Consider the following 17,150-nt stretch of genomic DNA (forward strand, 5'->3'; position numbering starts at 1 on the left):
TAGTAAAATTATTGTATATTGCAAAAGTATGTGGGATATATTCTTAAAATAAAATTTTAGTTAAATACTCATATATACATGCACTAATTTAAGATTGTTAATATATTGTGTGTCAAAGTATTCACAAAGTTAGTTTGATAATAGTCGTACATATATATTTCAATTATATAAAGTATAGAGTTGAAGTCCTTTAACTCAAAAAATGTGTTACATTATAAATTATTATTATAAAACTCATAAAATGAAGGTATCTAATAGCATGTTATATTATATATTAAATTTTTTGAATGTGTTTAAGTGTTGATTATTTTTTTATATAATATTTTTCAATTAATAAAATTATTTTATTTCTTAGAGATATTTAAAATATATGTAACAGTGTATGTTAGGGCAAATGTGACATGTCTGAATAAAAGCATGTCCTAATAGACTTTTAAAACTGCATCCTCTAGAGTACATAGTGTAGGAATGAATTAAATCGCCTCTCGGAATACGAAGAATGCTGATAATATATGATGTGTTATTTAGTAAGTTTTATAAAATTAAAATTTTTCAAAAGTTATAAATTTAAAGAAATTTCAGCATGAATATTCTTTTAAAATTATTTTGAATTCACCAAAAGAATAAAACTGTAAGGCTTGTAGAAATTAAACTAAACAATTTCTCATACGATTTTAATTCGGGTGTTGGTATCTTTATTATTATTATTATTAATTTAGAATCATAAATAATAGATTAAGAATAAGATTATAAGTCAATATCGCATACAAATTTTTCTATTTTATTATTTATCATGTATAAATAAAATTTTATTAAATACAAATAGTTTATTACTTAAAGAAGATGAAGAATTGCTTATACAATTTCTTTTAAATTTACTTTAATGCTATAGTCAATTAAGAGCAATTGGGTAATTTATTTTATTCGAAAAAAATATGAAAAAAATAAATAAAATAAAAAATGATAAAATTAAAAAAGTTATTTTAGTTATTATGGAATATTTTAACTTATTACTATAAAATTCATTTGAAAACTGTATTTATTATGTTAAAATTTAATTTAACTATAATCAATTTTACATGAATTGAATTACTAATGAATTTAATTATATAAAATTTAAAATTAATTTTTATTTCATTTAAAATATATAAATTTTAAATTTACTGATAAACTCTTTAAATATTTATAAATTTTAACCAAATAAAATATAAACCCGTAAATATAACCTTCACTTTTTAAAAATGACCGGTCTTATCGAGATAAAAGAAAAGTTTCAACTAAAAAAGACATACTAGATTAAGTATTACTATTAAAGAAGCTAAAAATCCTAACGGGGGAATTTAGTAGCAAAAAGCTGTGAAGTGGTTGACTAATGGGAAGTGGAAAAGGAACAAAAAATGATAATTTTATGCTCTTGGAATACTGACCAAATAATAGATTAGTGGTGGTCACTGTAACTCTATGTATAATTGGGGCCCGGCGCTTTGGGTAATCCCATATTAATAACATATTTGTCAGTCTAATCATTGCCACGACATCGTTTGACTTTCGAGCGCTTTTAACATTTTCCACTCTCTTGCGCGCCACTTGAAGAAGGGACCCGGCAATTTGTACACTCCATTCGTTAGGGCTGTTTGTTTGGCTTTGTTGTACCTTATTTGATTTTTGAAATATTAATTTTTTAATTTTTTTTATCTTTATGTTCTAGAATTTACTTTTAAACAAATAAAATTAACTCTATTTTTCTCAAAAAAATTTAAAAGCTTTTTTAAAAGTTGAATTTATAAAATAAAATAAAAATTAAGAACAAGTGAAAGATAATATTAAATTGGCTCCTACTATAATTTTTAAACTTGTAATATTATAATTGTTTACATATTTTGTAGTCCATAAATAATTAAAATATCAGTTTAAAATTAAGCTCAGTCTAAAATTAGGTTCAGGATAAAGATTTAATTAAAATAATTATTTTAATTAAAGTGATGGGCAACAGTTATTTATGAAGCATTTGTTTCACACATGTGGAAAAAGATATTCAAAACTAGAAGTTATTTTAAGCCCCTTCTATGGCAGTTTTGAGATTTAGCCTCATAGTACATATATTAAATACAAGTTACAGTTCTTGATGGGAGTTACAAACATACAATTTAAAAGGAAAAGCATAACAATGATAGAGAGGAAAACCAACACAACACAAACAATTTCAAGCAATAATTTTCTCTGTATTTTCTTTATGCAATTAAGCTTTCTTTTGTATTTTTGAAACTCTTAAGCAATATTATTCCAACACTTTTTTTTTTCAGGTTTACAATCATTTATAACCATTTAGTAGAATATTCAAACAAATTATGGCTGAAAGGTGTTTGAAAACCCACAAACATTTAATTAGAAGTCAGAAGCGCAAAATCCAAACACGGTTCATGTATCATACACACGTGGCACGCCCACAAATCTAAATTGGAGCCAACAAAATTTGACATGCCCAGTGGGACACTATTTTATAATGGCCCGAAGAACAAGAAATAATAATGGAAAAGAACTAATGGAGTCTCAAGACACCAGGGTTGCTGCTGATGAAGCAGAACGTGAAGCTGAGATTTCTGTTGTTAATCCATTATTAGGATTTTTGTTGCGTTCACAAGAAACACAGAAATATACATCTTAAGATCCTATAGAAAATTAATGAGAAATTAACTAGTAGTCGCCCTAATACTCCCAAGAGTAAAAATTCAAATGCTACTTCTAGAGAGAGGAATGTCCTAGAGGAACTCGGACGATAATTTTCTGCAGAAAAAGAAAGGGTTAATAGAAATAGTGTAGAAGGGACTAGAAGGGTGGAGCCTCAAGCTTTTTTAGCGAGGAAAGGTATGTACCTCCACATAAGAGAGAGGATGTTAGAATACAAATTCCTAACAGCCGCAGTAATGTTATCAGGCCCTACTTACCCCATCAAAGTTTTGTTAATACTAATCCATTAATCAACCTACTATGTATGATGTGGAAGCAGGCCTCAGAGGCAATCATCCGATAATTAATTAGTATAAGAATACGAGGAATCTGCTTTTTCAGCCTCACAAACAACCCCATTAGATGTAGAGGTTGTTAGGGATGTGGTACAAGAATTATATGGTCTGGGCCTTAGACAGATAGACCGACCAGAGTTTCATAAGCCATATCCTAATAACGTGGATATGGACAACCCTTATCTTAGGGGATATAGGATCCCTACTTTTACTCTTTTTCTAGAGAGGATAATCACTCAACCCTAGAGCATATTGCTAGGTTTACAATTCAACGTAGGGAATTGGCTAATCTAAAGAATTTTGCTAACTTTAAGTTAAGGCTTTTTCTTAACTCTCTAACAGGAATGACTTTTACTTGGTATGCAACTTTTCCAAGAAAATCTATATGTATATGGCATGAAATGGAATGTCAATTTCATACTCAATTTTTTAGGGCAGAACCAGAAGTATGTATTACATAATTATCTAGAGTGACACAGAAGGTTGGTGAATTGGCTGATGTTTACATTGCCAGATTCAAGAAAATGAGAAGCATGTGTAAGATTTATCTCCTTAAAACAGAGTTTGTAAAAATGGCTCAAATAGGATTAGGCATTGAATTGAGAAAGAAGTTTTAGGGGATGGAATTTAGGGATTTTTATGAGTTAGCAGCAAAAGTAATTAAATATGAAGAATTATTAAAAGAGGAGAATCAAAAAAGAAAGGCTGCTATGGGGAGTTATTAACAAGAAATTTATAATTCTGAGATGGAAGTAGTAGTGGCAGATTTTTCAGCCACTGGTTCTTGCACTTGTCCATCTTTAATAAGGAAAAATCCTGAGTCTTGGAAGAAATCACATGCCAATGGTGCCTTTCCACAATATACTTTTGATGTTTCCAAGATAAAGGATATTTTTTATTACCTTCTTAAAGAAAATTTCATTAAGCTGCCTCCTGACCATAAAGTCCCAACAAAAGAGGAACTTAAAGGAAAGGATTATTGCAAATATCACAACTCTCATAATCATGCTACCAATAGTTGCTGGGCTTTTAAGAATTTGGTGCAAGATAGAATTAGCCAGAGAATTTTGAAATTCCCAGAAAAAAGAAGCCATGTTAGTATATGAGGATCCTTTTCCTCCTATGGTACTTATTAATGCAGCCACTTTTGATTTAAGATATGTTTTGAATTACAGAAAGCTGAAAAAAGAATTAGAAGAAGAAAAGAAGGCTGAGATTAGGAAAGGAAGAGTTGAACCAAGGGTATTTAAGTCTAGTAATGTGTTTCATAAGGTCTGGGTACCAAGGAATTCTCTAGTACGAAGGGAATTAAAATTTTCTGAGAAATCTCCTAAAGCTGATGTCAGGAAGGCACATTATCCTCCCAACAGATTGGATTCTCGAGAACCTAAGTATGTAATTCCACCTAATGTTTTGCCCAACAATAATGGTACAGGGTGGAACATAAGAAGTTTCCTCAGCCCTTGACAAGAACATAGAAAAGGAGATTTCAAAGACAAAGGGCCGAGTAACAAAGAAAAAAGGAGACAACCGAAAGGGTGCAAGAGATTAAAATTGAAAAATCAAAATTCTATAGAAAAGAAACAGAAGATGTGGATATGACAGGAGAAGAGGATAACGACCTTTTATCATCAGTTGGGAGTTCTACAGAAAAAGCTTGTAAAGAGCCTATGGTAGAAGGAACATTTGTGGTTAGCGGGATTCCTATTCCATATGGTTGTGCAACTCTTACACTTTCAGAAGTCTTTCAGTCCTGGGGTGTGAGGGAAAAAACTTTATTGAGTTAGAAAGAGGTAGTAGAAAAGAGACTGAGAGGCAAGATTTGCCTTTGAAGGATGAAGGATATCATAGTGGAATTACTGTTCAGGCTATCAGTTTAGACAAGCTGAAAAGAGTAATTTTAAAGAAACCTTCCCTGGAGATGACCAAACACATTAGGCCACTATATGTAAAACCTCATTTGAATGGAAGGCCTTTTTCAAGGGTCTTGGTTGATAACAGTTCAGCTGTCAACATCTTACCTTATAAGATATTGAATGCCTTGGGTAAAACTAACGCTGATTTGATAGTGACAGATGTTACAATGGCAACTTTTAATGGTGAAGTGCTAAAAACACTTGGAGTTCTTCCATTAGAGATCACCATTGGGAGCAAGACTTCTCTTAGTGCTTTCTTTGTAGTTATTGAGGACATTTTAGATGATTGATTACACAAAAGAAGAACTTGCAGTAGCTGCCACTGTGATATTTAAGCATCAAGTGCAGCAGTTAATTAACAAAATTGAGTTAGGGATGACAGAAGAAATTGAGTTCAGCACATACTAAGTCTTGCTCCATAATTGGGTCTTCAAGGCTGAGGCTAATTGGATCATACACACCAACTTGTTTCCAAAGTGGAGAGAAGATTGATCTGAGTGTATCAACCTAAGTTAGCCAATGCTTTCTACATTTTGGCCATGATTTTATCTTTCCTGGAGTAAGTAGTTTATATAGAGTCTTGCCCAGTAACAATGCTCCTTTTTCTTTATGTCTTTATTTCTTCTTTCCTTGATTTTTAAAGGGAAAAAAGATGAGAGTTTTGGTTCAGGATTGAACATGGCTGGGAGATCTCTGCAAATAAAGGTATTGTTTGGTTTAGAATAATAAAACTACATTAAAGTAATACTGGAGCTCAATATAAAATTAATTAGGTAGAAGCAATGAGTTCACCTAAAAGTGAGAAAGTCGGGAACTCCTGAAATAGTGTAGGTGAATTTAGCTAGTATAGGTGGTGCCTGTGAAAGGCAAGAATTAAGAGTGTTTTGGAAGAAGCAAAAATAGGTAAAGATGCGTGTGTAACAAATGGTGTACCTCATGAATACCAATAGTTTGAGGATCTATAGGAGGAGGTAAAGGCATAACAACCTATGGTGTAGTAGTGCGTAATAAGAGTAACTCCTATGAAACCATGATCATAAAATCATAAGAAATATTGGATATTTTCTGTTTTATTTTTCAAGAATTAACTTAGAGATTAAATGAAGTTTACCTGAGCAATGACTGCATCAACAGTAGTGGGTTTCCTTGGAAGAGAAGAGCTTGCAACACCTCCTGAATTCATGACAACACCTAAACAAAGAAGAGTATAAATTTGAAGGTATACATTTTTATCCTTTATCTTTTATAAATTTGTGGCTCTTGAATAGTTTGATGGAGTATATCAACAGTCAATAAAAATAAGGCAGAATTATGTGTTAAAGTATTGCATAAAATTAGTATAGTCATAAACATATTAGATACATAACATTTAGTGGAACACATATATCTCAAGATAAAAATATAAGTAAACTAAGGCCATATGTTTAAAGAAAAGGGGGGTTGGGGGATGAATGAATCAAAGTAAAAGAATTTCTAGAGTTTTGCTGAAATAAAATTTTTGAAGCTTTTGACAGCCTCGAATTCATTTTCAAAATTTGGGGCTTCAAAGAGGTTTGAATTCATTTCAATTTTGAAGCTCTAAAAGGCCTTAAAATCATTTTAAATTTTGAGGATCCAGAGAGCCTCGAAATTCAAATTGCTAAAACTCGAGGCTTTTGTTTCTCACACATATATATTTCTATGAGGCTTAATTCTATAGAGACATGCATACATCTTCCAAAGTTTACAATAAAAAATTCAAGGGTAATGCTGAAAATTTGGTTTGCTAAACTAAGACATAAATTTTTCATTTTGGGTCACATCATTCAAAATACAATTCACAAAACTAATTTATAAATATTTCTCAAAATTAAAATATCAACAAACCACAAAAATCATACATTATCAAATTTGCCAATAGAACCTACAATTATAAAAGTAAATAATAAAAAGGGAGAAAGATTTTCGAGAATTAAAAGAAAATGCCTTTTTCTTCTTCTTTAATATATCAAAAGAGTTTTTGTTTGGCTAGTTGAAGGAGGAGTAATTGAAAAAACTTCCCAAAAATATTTTTTATATTTTTGATAAAGTGAGTTTTTTTGCCAAAGAAGGTGGAATTTAGTGTTTTTGTATGTGGGTATTGGAAATATAAGAAAATATTTTTGGTATGTGGATTTGATTAGAAAATGGACTTTTTAATATATGTGAAGAGGAAAGGAGAGATGTTGTTGTTATGCTCGCTACCGTTGATGTAAGAGCTGTTGTTGTTGATGTCGTCGACATTGTACTACAAGATGGTGAAGCTATTGTGAAAACCACCATCGTTATTGCTGATGGATGAGATGCAAGCACTGGAGAAGGTGGAAGCAGCGCTGCAAGTTCTTCAAGCTGATGGGCAGAGTGAATGGGTGGTACCAATGCCTATGGTGGAAGGAGTTTGGATGTTTTTGGTTGGTTGGATGTTGAGAATGGGTTAATGATGGTGATTTGTAAAGATAAATGAATAGAAGAAGAAGGGAAATTTTGGTCCTTTGATTTTCATATTTTTAAAGAATTGGAATTTAGAGATTTTGGAGGAAGGAAAATTGAATTAAATGAGGTGGTGCTTATGTTGGTAAAATTAATGCTAAGGGATTTAAATGGATTTGAGAGAACGTGAGAAATCAAATAATGAGGGTTTTAAGGTTAATTGATGAAAAATAAGATGGGGAATTTGGAGGTATATAAGAGAGATTCAAATTTTATTTTTGTTGAGGAGCTTTCTCTAGAAGGAATGAATATTTTCTATAGAATTCTATTCTTCATCAAATGGATGAAAGAGAAATTTAGGCCTAAAATATTTAAACTTGATTCTGATTTCGTTTTCATCCATGGCAAGAAAAAGAGGCAAGAAATTATTTGTGGGGCTTAAGACTTATTGTATGTATATAGGGCCTTCGGCTTTTAGCTAGGTTATATACATACAAGATGGTATTTATATACATCATATTTTGTAGCCTATGAATAATTAATAGGCCAACCCAAAATTAAGCCCAATCTAAAATTAGATCCAAAATAAAGATTTAATTATAATAATAATTTTAATTAAAGTGATGGGTGACAATTATTTATGAAGCAATTATTTCATACACGCAGTAGAGATTCAAAACTAGAAGTTATTTTAAGCTCCTCCTATGACGGTTTTGGGGTTTAGCCTCATGCTACATGCGTTAAATACAAGTTACAGTTCTTAATGGGAGTTATGGAAATACAAAAAATAAAAGGAAAAGCAGAAGAAGGACAAAGAAGAAACCAACACAACACAGACAATATCAAGCAATAATTTTCTCTGTATTTTCTTTATGCAGTCAATTTTTTTTATATTTTTAAAACACTCAATTAATATTATTCAAACACTTTCTTTTTCAAGTTTACAGTCATTTATAGCCATTTAGTAGAGTATTCAAATAAATTGTGGCTGAACAACGTTTGAAAATCCACTTAATTAGAAGTCAGAAGCATAAAATCCAAACACAGTTCAAGTAGTACACCCGCAAATCCAAGTCGGAGCCAACAATAACATATATAAAAATGCGAATAAATTAAAGTTACTTAAAAGATAAATTATTACTAGTGTTAAGAATGATTATTCTTTTACTAATTTGATAAATTTTAATGAAAAATAGATAATAATACATAAAGGTTATGAGAGTATTTGGTTCAAAGGTTTGATGGAGTTGATAGTTATTTTTTGCTGAATAACTATATTAAAGTATTTGGTAAAAACTTAAGAAACAATGGCTGATAATTGATTTAGTCCCGATTAGCCGCTGATTGTATCATATCTATTTCAGAGTTTTTTTTTTTATCAGCTAATAGCTGGTTTGAGTTTTTTTATTTTATTTGGACCTATCCTTAATAAAATTTATTAATAATAACTTACTTTAAGTTGATATCATATAATTAGATTTTTATATTTTAAAATAAATAATAATTATTTTTAAATTATATTTAATAGTTAAATAATTATAATATGTATAATTATGGTATTTAAAATTATAAATTTTTATTAGTAGAATTTAAATTTAAATTTTTACTTTTAAAATAATTTTTATTATAATTATTTTGAAATTATATTTAATAGTTAAATAATTATAATATGTATAATTATGGTATTTAAAATTAGAAATTTTTATTAGTAGAATTTAAATTTAAATTTCTACTTTTAAAATAATTTTATAAATATTCTTAATAATAAATACAATTGAGCTAAAGAAACTTAACTATAATATTTTAAATTATTATAATTTATTTTTATTCTATTATATCGTTAAAATATAATATAATAAAATAAAATAAAATATATTTAACAATAAATTATACCTTCAATGGTTCTTTAATATACTAACAGCAACTATTAATAAAATTTTACCAAAAAGTTAAATTTATCAGCTATCAGCTATCAACTATCAGCCACCAGCTACCAGCAGTATTGATCAGCCAAACCAAACAGACATGTATTTATATAAACAAAGAACTTTCAAGAGATTGTGATAAAATAAATAAGAATTATAAAAAAACTAAAAAGAATATCAAAAGAGTACGGGTAATGACCAATACGTTAAGGCTATATTTGATATGATGTAATGAAATATGTAGTAAAATCACCGTTACATTACATGTTTTATTATTTTATTTGATAATTTATTCTTTGTCTAATATAATGTCATGAGAAATACATCATGTAAGTAATTATCTTTAACTTAATGTAATTATCAATAAACACAAAAGCTATGTAATTTACAATATATTTATATTTATTTAATTAATTATTTTTATTAATATAATTTAAACACATTCAACCACCATTCACTATCATTATTCGGTGATTGGCCACCGAATCTGATGGCCGCTGATCAAATTTCGACGACCGACTACTAGATTTCTATTGCGCAGATTCCAACAATTGGCGACCGGTGATATTTTAAAAAATAATAAATTTTAATATTAATATTAAATAATTTATTTAACACTTTATTTATACACCAATTATTATAAAATAAATTAAATATTAAATAATTTATTTTCTTATTATAAATAAATATAGTAATGAAATAGTTATTACATTACATTGCATTACAATTTTTATTATATTACATGATTGATTACATTATATTTTACTACGATATACCAAACATAAAAGAGATGTGGGGATATCTCCCCATACCCTCCTCACTACATTTTATATTCTACCATATATTATACATATGTATCGTATAATTCTTATGCACGATACTTATTATTATATCTTTTAACCATAATTTAGATTCCCTATTTTGTGTTTTTATAATATATATATAAATTTTTAAGACTTATATTCTTTTTGATATATGTACTTATATTTTGATATATCGAATTTTTATTTTGGTATGTATATTTTTTCTAACACACATGATATTTAAGTTTATTTATAATTTTATATTTTTCATCAATTTATTAATTAATAAATTATGCTCCTAGTTAAATACTGATTCTAATCCAAAGACATAATATATTAATTATATTTTAATACAATATTAACTAATAAATAATTTTTTTAATTAGATAATGATTGTAATTCTATTATAAGAAATAATATATTAAATAATAAATTAATTTTGTAATTAGATAATAATTTTAATTCTAGAAAATAAGATTTTAAATAATATTTTTGATATTATAATCACTAATAAAGTGATCTTTTAGTTATATAATAATTTCTAATCCTAAAAATTAGTAATCTTAATTATATTAATAGTATTAATTTATATAATATTAAAATATTTTTAAGATAATTTCTATACTATTACATTAATAAAATTTTAAAATAATAAAAATTAAAAAAAAACAGTTAAAAATATTTAATTTGCTGCTTTTAAAATATTATAAATAAATATTAAATATTAAAAATTTAATTAAATCTGATCTATAAATTTGAATTTATAATCAAAATAATAACAAAGGTCGTGCAACGCTAGAGTAAACGACTAGATACCCAATTTCATAGTATAATCTCTCACTTTTACTAAGTTGAGTTTGTTTTTTAATTTATTAGTTTTAACAATATTTTTTAGATAAAATATATATTTAGACACTTGAGATTTAATTAAGTATTCACTAATTTTGACATTGTAACATGTAATATAACTTATTAAACACTTTGTGACACGTGAATTTATTCAACTTGTCCTCATATATTGTATGCATTTTCAATACTATTAAAAAGTTAAAGTTTAATTTTTTATTAAATTAAATTGAATATTAAAATATCAAAATTACTAAATAATTAAAATTGAGATATCTAAATATGCTTCCACCATAATCATAATACTATTATTAGGTCATTCTAGAAATAATTCCAAAGCACTAAATAAACTTCCTGTCAAAAATTACTTATATATTGAGTGAATGCCTGACTTTTTTTTTTTCTTTTCGTTTTTGCTCCTTTGTTTCCCCTCTTTTCTCTTAATGTTGCTAAAAAGCATAAAAATTCATATAAGTTAGTAGGGAGAGTGTGTACGTGCAAGAGAGGCATGAACATAGTAAATGGCTCTCAGGTTCTTTTAATGCCAAAGATTAATTGCAGTAATAAAGGTTGTATAGTATCATATAATATAGTATACTTCGCTGTAATACAGAAAGAGTAGAGAGAGGACCTCTTTCTTTTTAGGGTTCACTATGCCCTACATACAAATAGGCCCACCTAATTTACTTGGGTTCTAAAGAAGATTAGTGGTCCTACAAAAGAACCCTACTCTTCAAGGAATTGCATCCTTGCCTTTGCATTTACATTCCCCACTTCCTCAACCAAATTCTGCATCATTTTCATATCTGGTTCATCAAAATCACCATAAATTTGGTCATTGTAATAATTATTTTCAAAAAGGAATAATATGTAGGACAATGCATGATGCTTTTGGATTTTAATGAATTTTAATTTTCAATAACCTAACAAACATCCAAAGTCTATTTTTATGAACTTTTAGACATTTTTAGTTTTCGATTTAACTTATCGTACATTTGAATTTTATTTTATGATAACATTAAAATGCTTACGGATAATATCCGTAGATATATTGAATGAAACTACATGTTAAAAAGTGTTTAAATATCATAAAAAATACAAGTTGAGGTGTCTATCAGATTGGATTGAATGTTAAGATGTTAAAACGACTAAATAACCAAAATTTAGATATCAAAATATGCATTTGGCTAATAATATATTTTTATTTTAACATAAATACTAAATTAATAATAGTGAATATAATCAATAACAAGTTTATTAATTTATTAACGAGTGAGTCTTAATAAATAATGAGAGAATGAGTAGTATCCTTCATTGGCTGAAAAATATTTGTTTGGAACTATTCTGAATTCTGATCTACACGTAAATGCAAAAGGGTCCATCCATATGTATGTCTATGCAATAAGTTCAACATCCTTTATATGGATAACATATCTGCCTCTCATTTTAAGTACCAACAAATAATAAATAATACCTCTTAATGAATCAGCACTCAAAATGTTTTCTTTTTATTTTATTTTATTTGGTACCTTAGCTTCATAGTTTATGGAATAATTTTATTTTTGAGATGAAAAATAAAAAAATTCATTGGTAAGTGATTTGTAAGCATTTATATATAATAAAGTTCAAGTGTTACTTACCATAGCTGATGACAAAGTCATATCCATTATATGGCTACATTTACAAAATAACTTTAAAATTTGGTCCAATTTTATGTAATAGTCTCCCTTTAAATATGTATGGTTCTCATTTAAAAAAAAAAAAGAGTTGTCATTTTTTTTTTAAGAAAAAAGAAGAAAAAGAAACTATACCGACTAATGAACTTATCCTGCCAGATCAGACATAAAATTTTGGGTATAAGACAAATAAATAGAATGATTATGTGGAATTTCTTGTCTTGCTCACTTAGCCTAATATGTAATCTTGCTTTCCTTATTTGACACTTTACATTAATTTTTTATTTTTTTAACAATGGAAATGTATTCTTATTTGGAAGATAAATTGTACCAATTGAATTTGTTGGAATCAAATAACCCTGTGGCTATAAATCAAATAAGCCTCTAAATAATTGCAAATCACTATCTTACCTTCACATATTCAGTCAATGAGGATTCTATCAACTACCAACTTCTTAATTTACCTTTTTCTTTTTACTTTAATTTTAATTTTTTGATACCAGATTGAGTGTGGCTATTGGTGCCGTCATTCTTTAAAGTGACAGCCCGGTATTTATATTAATTACCCTTCTTACTATCTAATAAATGCTTTTCAATTGGAAGTTTGGAACCCTTGTCAAAAAAAAAAAAAAAAAAAAAAGAAGTTTGGAACAGTTATTATGATAGTAGATTACTTCGTATTTGTTTCTTTGTCTATAATTGACTTTGAAATGGACTGACAAAAAAATTTATACTAATTTCTGTACTAAAAATCAATAGATGTTTGTAGTATGGTTCATTAAATTCTATTTGTATTCAATTTATTATTTCGGTTAATGATTGATTGGTTTAGCATTTATAATACTACATTCAAGAGTTAAAATTATGGAGATGATCATTACTTTATTTATTTACTTTACTTTATTGATTTCATCTCATAAGGGTCTCCAAATGGTGGAAAATATTAAACGTATTTGTGCAACATTATTATTATTATTATTATTATTATTGGAGGAAGTGGAATGAGATGACTCAGCCCTATCCTCCCTTCATTGCCATAAATGGAATAGAATTTCCCTATCGGATTCAGGCCCGAAATGAATTCTTCATTTAGACATATTAAAATTTCCATTTCTAAATTCCCACTAATCTTGCATTTCCACCTTTCAATGTGCCATCTTTATTTCTACTTTCCCTCCCCACTTTTTCTAAGGATTTGTTTCTCTAAATATTAATAATATTTCTATATATCAAATTCTTTATTACATAAAAAGTCATTTTATAAAATAAAACTTTAATAACTCATTATCTTTTAAATATAAAATAAAGAGTTAGTTTGTGAAGATTAAAATTTTATCTGATTTTAATAAATGCATTATAAATTTCTATATACTTTGATTAGAAAAAATTAAAAAGCAAAAAAGAAAAAAAGAAGAGAAATTCAAATTGTTCTACTCATGGTGAAAGAATATAAAGCAAAATGTAAAAAGCTCATTGACTTAAATAAAATTTTGGAAAAACTACAAAAAGTATCTTGTAATTACGCATTTTTTCAATTAAGGGTATGTGGCTTTTTCTTTTTCATTTTAAGCATGTAGTTTTATTTGATTTTTACTTTACCCTCCCAACTAATATTGTTACAATTTTTTATGTTATGATATTAATGAGTATTTATTTTTAATAATAGAGTCATTTTTAAGTAATTTATTATTAAACTGACTAATAAATATTCATAAAAATATTATAAATTTATTTTAAAATCTATTCCTTTTTATTCTTTATAAAATTAGATAATATATATTAAATTTATTAATCATGAATTCGTTATAGATACTTATATGATATGTTAGTGATACAAGTTTTTATTATTAAAGTTCTATATTGTATCAAAATAAAATTATACAACGATATTAGTTAAGAAATTATTAAACTGGATATAAATATTATATAATATCTCGATCTAGTCGACTCTATTGATTCAGTTATTTTTATATCATATTTTTTATAATAATAATAATAATTTGACCGCATATAATATACATATATAAATAAGTTATGTTTACGTTGACATTGAGTTGCGCTAAACACTAAATAAGAGTTCCATCCCTCTAAAATGGGAAGTCTAAACTTTATACATACTTCACTTTATAATCTTGTCCTAGATCTAAATCTAGCAAACCCCTCCCAATTTTAAACCAAAAATAACAAAAACACATTTTTCAGATTTTTTTTTTAAAAGTTAAATGTGCACGCATATATACACACACGTACATAATCATATTATTGAATGTTTCTAAAAAATAAAAATATAGTTATAATCAATTTAATGATAAAATGAGAGCACTTTAAAAATATAGTATTATGGTTTAGAATTCATTAAAAAAAATAAAGAAAAAAAGAACTAGAAATCATTGCTATACCTTTATAAATAGAAGAGCTGTACACTAGGATTATAAAAATTAATGACAACATTAAAATCAAATAAGAATATAAAATTAAAACCAAAAGAGGCACAAAAATTAATGACATTATAGGTTTTATACTACTTCACATACTTCCTACATCCATATTTCAGTTATTATTTAGTGGGTGTTTGATTAGAGTTTTGTGATTTTTTTCACTGAATAATAAATTTTGAAATATATTAACACGTATTTAAGAAACTTGTTGATAGATGATTTAGTTCAAATCAACTGATAATTACATCAATTATATTTCAAAATTTTTTCTTACCGGCTGATAGTTTACTTATTTATTTTATTTGGATAATATTACTTTTATTAAAAATTATTAATAATAACTTACTTTAAATTGATAGCATATAGTTCTTTTATAATTTGTAATAAATATTTATTATTTTAAAATTATGTTTAATAAAGTATGATATTTGAAAATAAAAATTTCTTATAGTGAAATTTAGATTTTTGAAAAAAAATTATAAATAACTTTAATAATATATACAGGTTAGCTAAATAAAATTAATTATAATATTTAAATTATTATAAGTTACTTTTAATAGTTTGTATCATTAAAAATAGTATAGTCAAATAAATTATATGCTAAATAGTCATTTAACATATTAACAACAACCGTTAATAAAATTTTATTTAACGGTTTAATTTGTCAATTATCAGCTATCAACTATCACTTCCTAACTATATTCATCAGCTAAACTAAACAGACTCTTATAATTCTGAATTGATTTACAATCAATTTCATGCTTTTCTTGAGTTTAAAATATAACCAGGATATTCTTTCTCAATAACTCATACTCAAACATGAAAATAGAACTTTTTCCACAAAATAACCCAAAAAATATAATACCTCAAAAGAAAAGTAGTGCCACAAAAACCACATAGCTAAAACATTAGAATTTCAAAATATTTAATCCTATCTCTTTCCAAAAAACTTCATAAAAAGTTAATTATACTAATTTAGTTTCTGAAAGAAAAGAAAACACTGTGGCTTCCTCTTTGTAATATAAACAATCTCTCCATTCTGGTTATGCTACCAAAAGAAAAATACATAAGAAAATTACAATTTCTTTTTGATAGGTTAAGAGGTTTAGGTCAAGGAAAGAAAATGGTTTCTGTTTATATTTTTATTTGTTTCTATAAGTTATGCAATTAAAAGGAATTAATTTCCTTCAACAATTAGAAAAAGTTGAAATCTTTGTTTTGAAAATACTATTAAATTGTTGATTTTTGGAACAGAATTTCATTGAAACACAAATGATAGTCATTACTATGATATGGAATATAAGTACTCAATGAACTATTGATACACATGGTTTGAATTGGTATGCCCTTTTTCTCTAATAAGTCAGACCATGTTTTTGGGTGGTAAATATATGTGTAAATGTGATTATATATAATCTTGTGGTCCCTGGCTTGCTAATCATGGCTTGAGCTGTCTCTTGTTTCTAATTGATAACACTTAAATATTTTGCAAATTCCTCTTTTCGTTTTATTGAAAAAGTTTCAAATTATTAATTGCAAATATTTGGTGTATATATTGATTTTAATACTAAAGACATGTAAAAAAATGCATTTTCTTTTCAGCAATCGCCACTAATTTGTGCCATTCATTTGAATGCCCAAGTTCTTTTTTTGAAAAATATAATTCATTCATAAACATGGCTAGAAAGGGTGCCTCATAAAAAAACTTTGAGAGATAAAACCCAATAGAAAAAACTCCTTGAAGAAAAAAAAGTGTAGCCAAGCAAAAAAGACACTGCTTCAGTTATCTGCAGAAAAATCAGACATAAGAAAGTTATCGAGCCATGCAGGACTCTCATCCTCCAACCAAAATTGACTATCAACTAAAAAATTAGTTGTTCTTAGAACATTAATAAAGGACAACGTTACACAAATCATATAGAGCAAAAATGTCTTCTACTAATAAACCAATATCAGAAAAGAAACTTCACTCTTGGAGATAGGTTATTCAGATTCCTCCGAATTTGTCTCCATCATAATATTTTTAGAACCACTTTCCAGATAAAAAACAACGGCCTCTCGAATCATAACTATAA

This window comes from Ricinus communis, chromosome 7, assembly GCF_019578655.1.
Source record: "Ricinus communis isolate WT05 ecotype wild-type chromosome 7, ASM1957865v1, whole genome shotgun sequence".
NCBI lineage: Eukaryota > Viridiplantae > Streptophyta > Magnoliopsida > Malpighiales > Euphorbiaceae > Ricinus > Ricinus communis.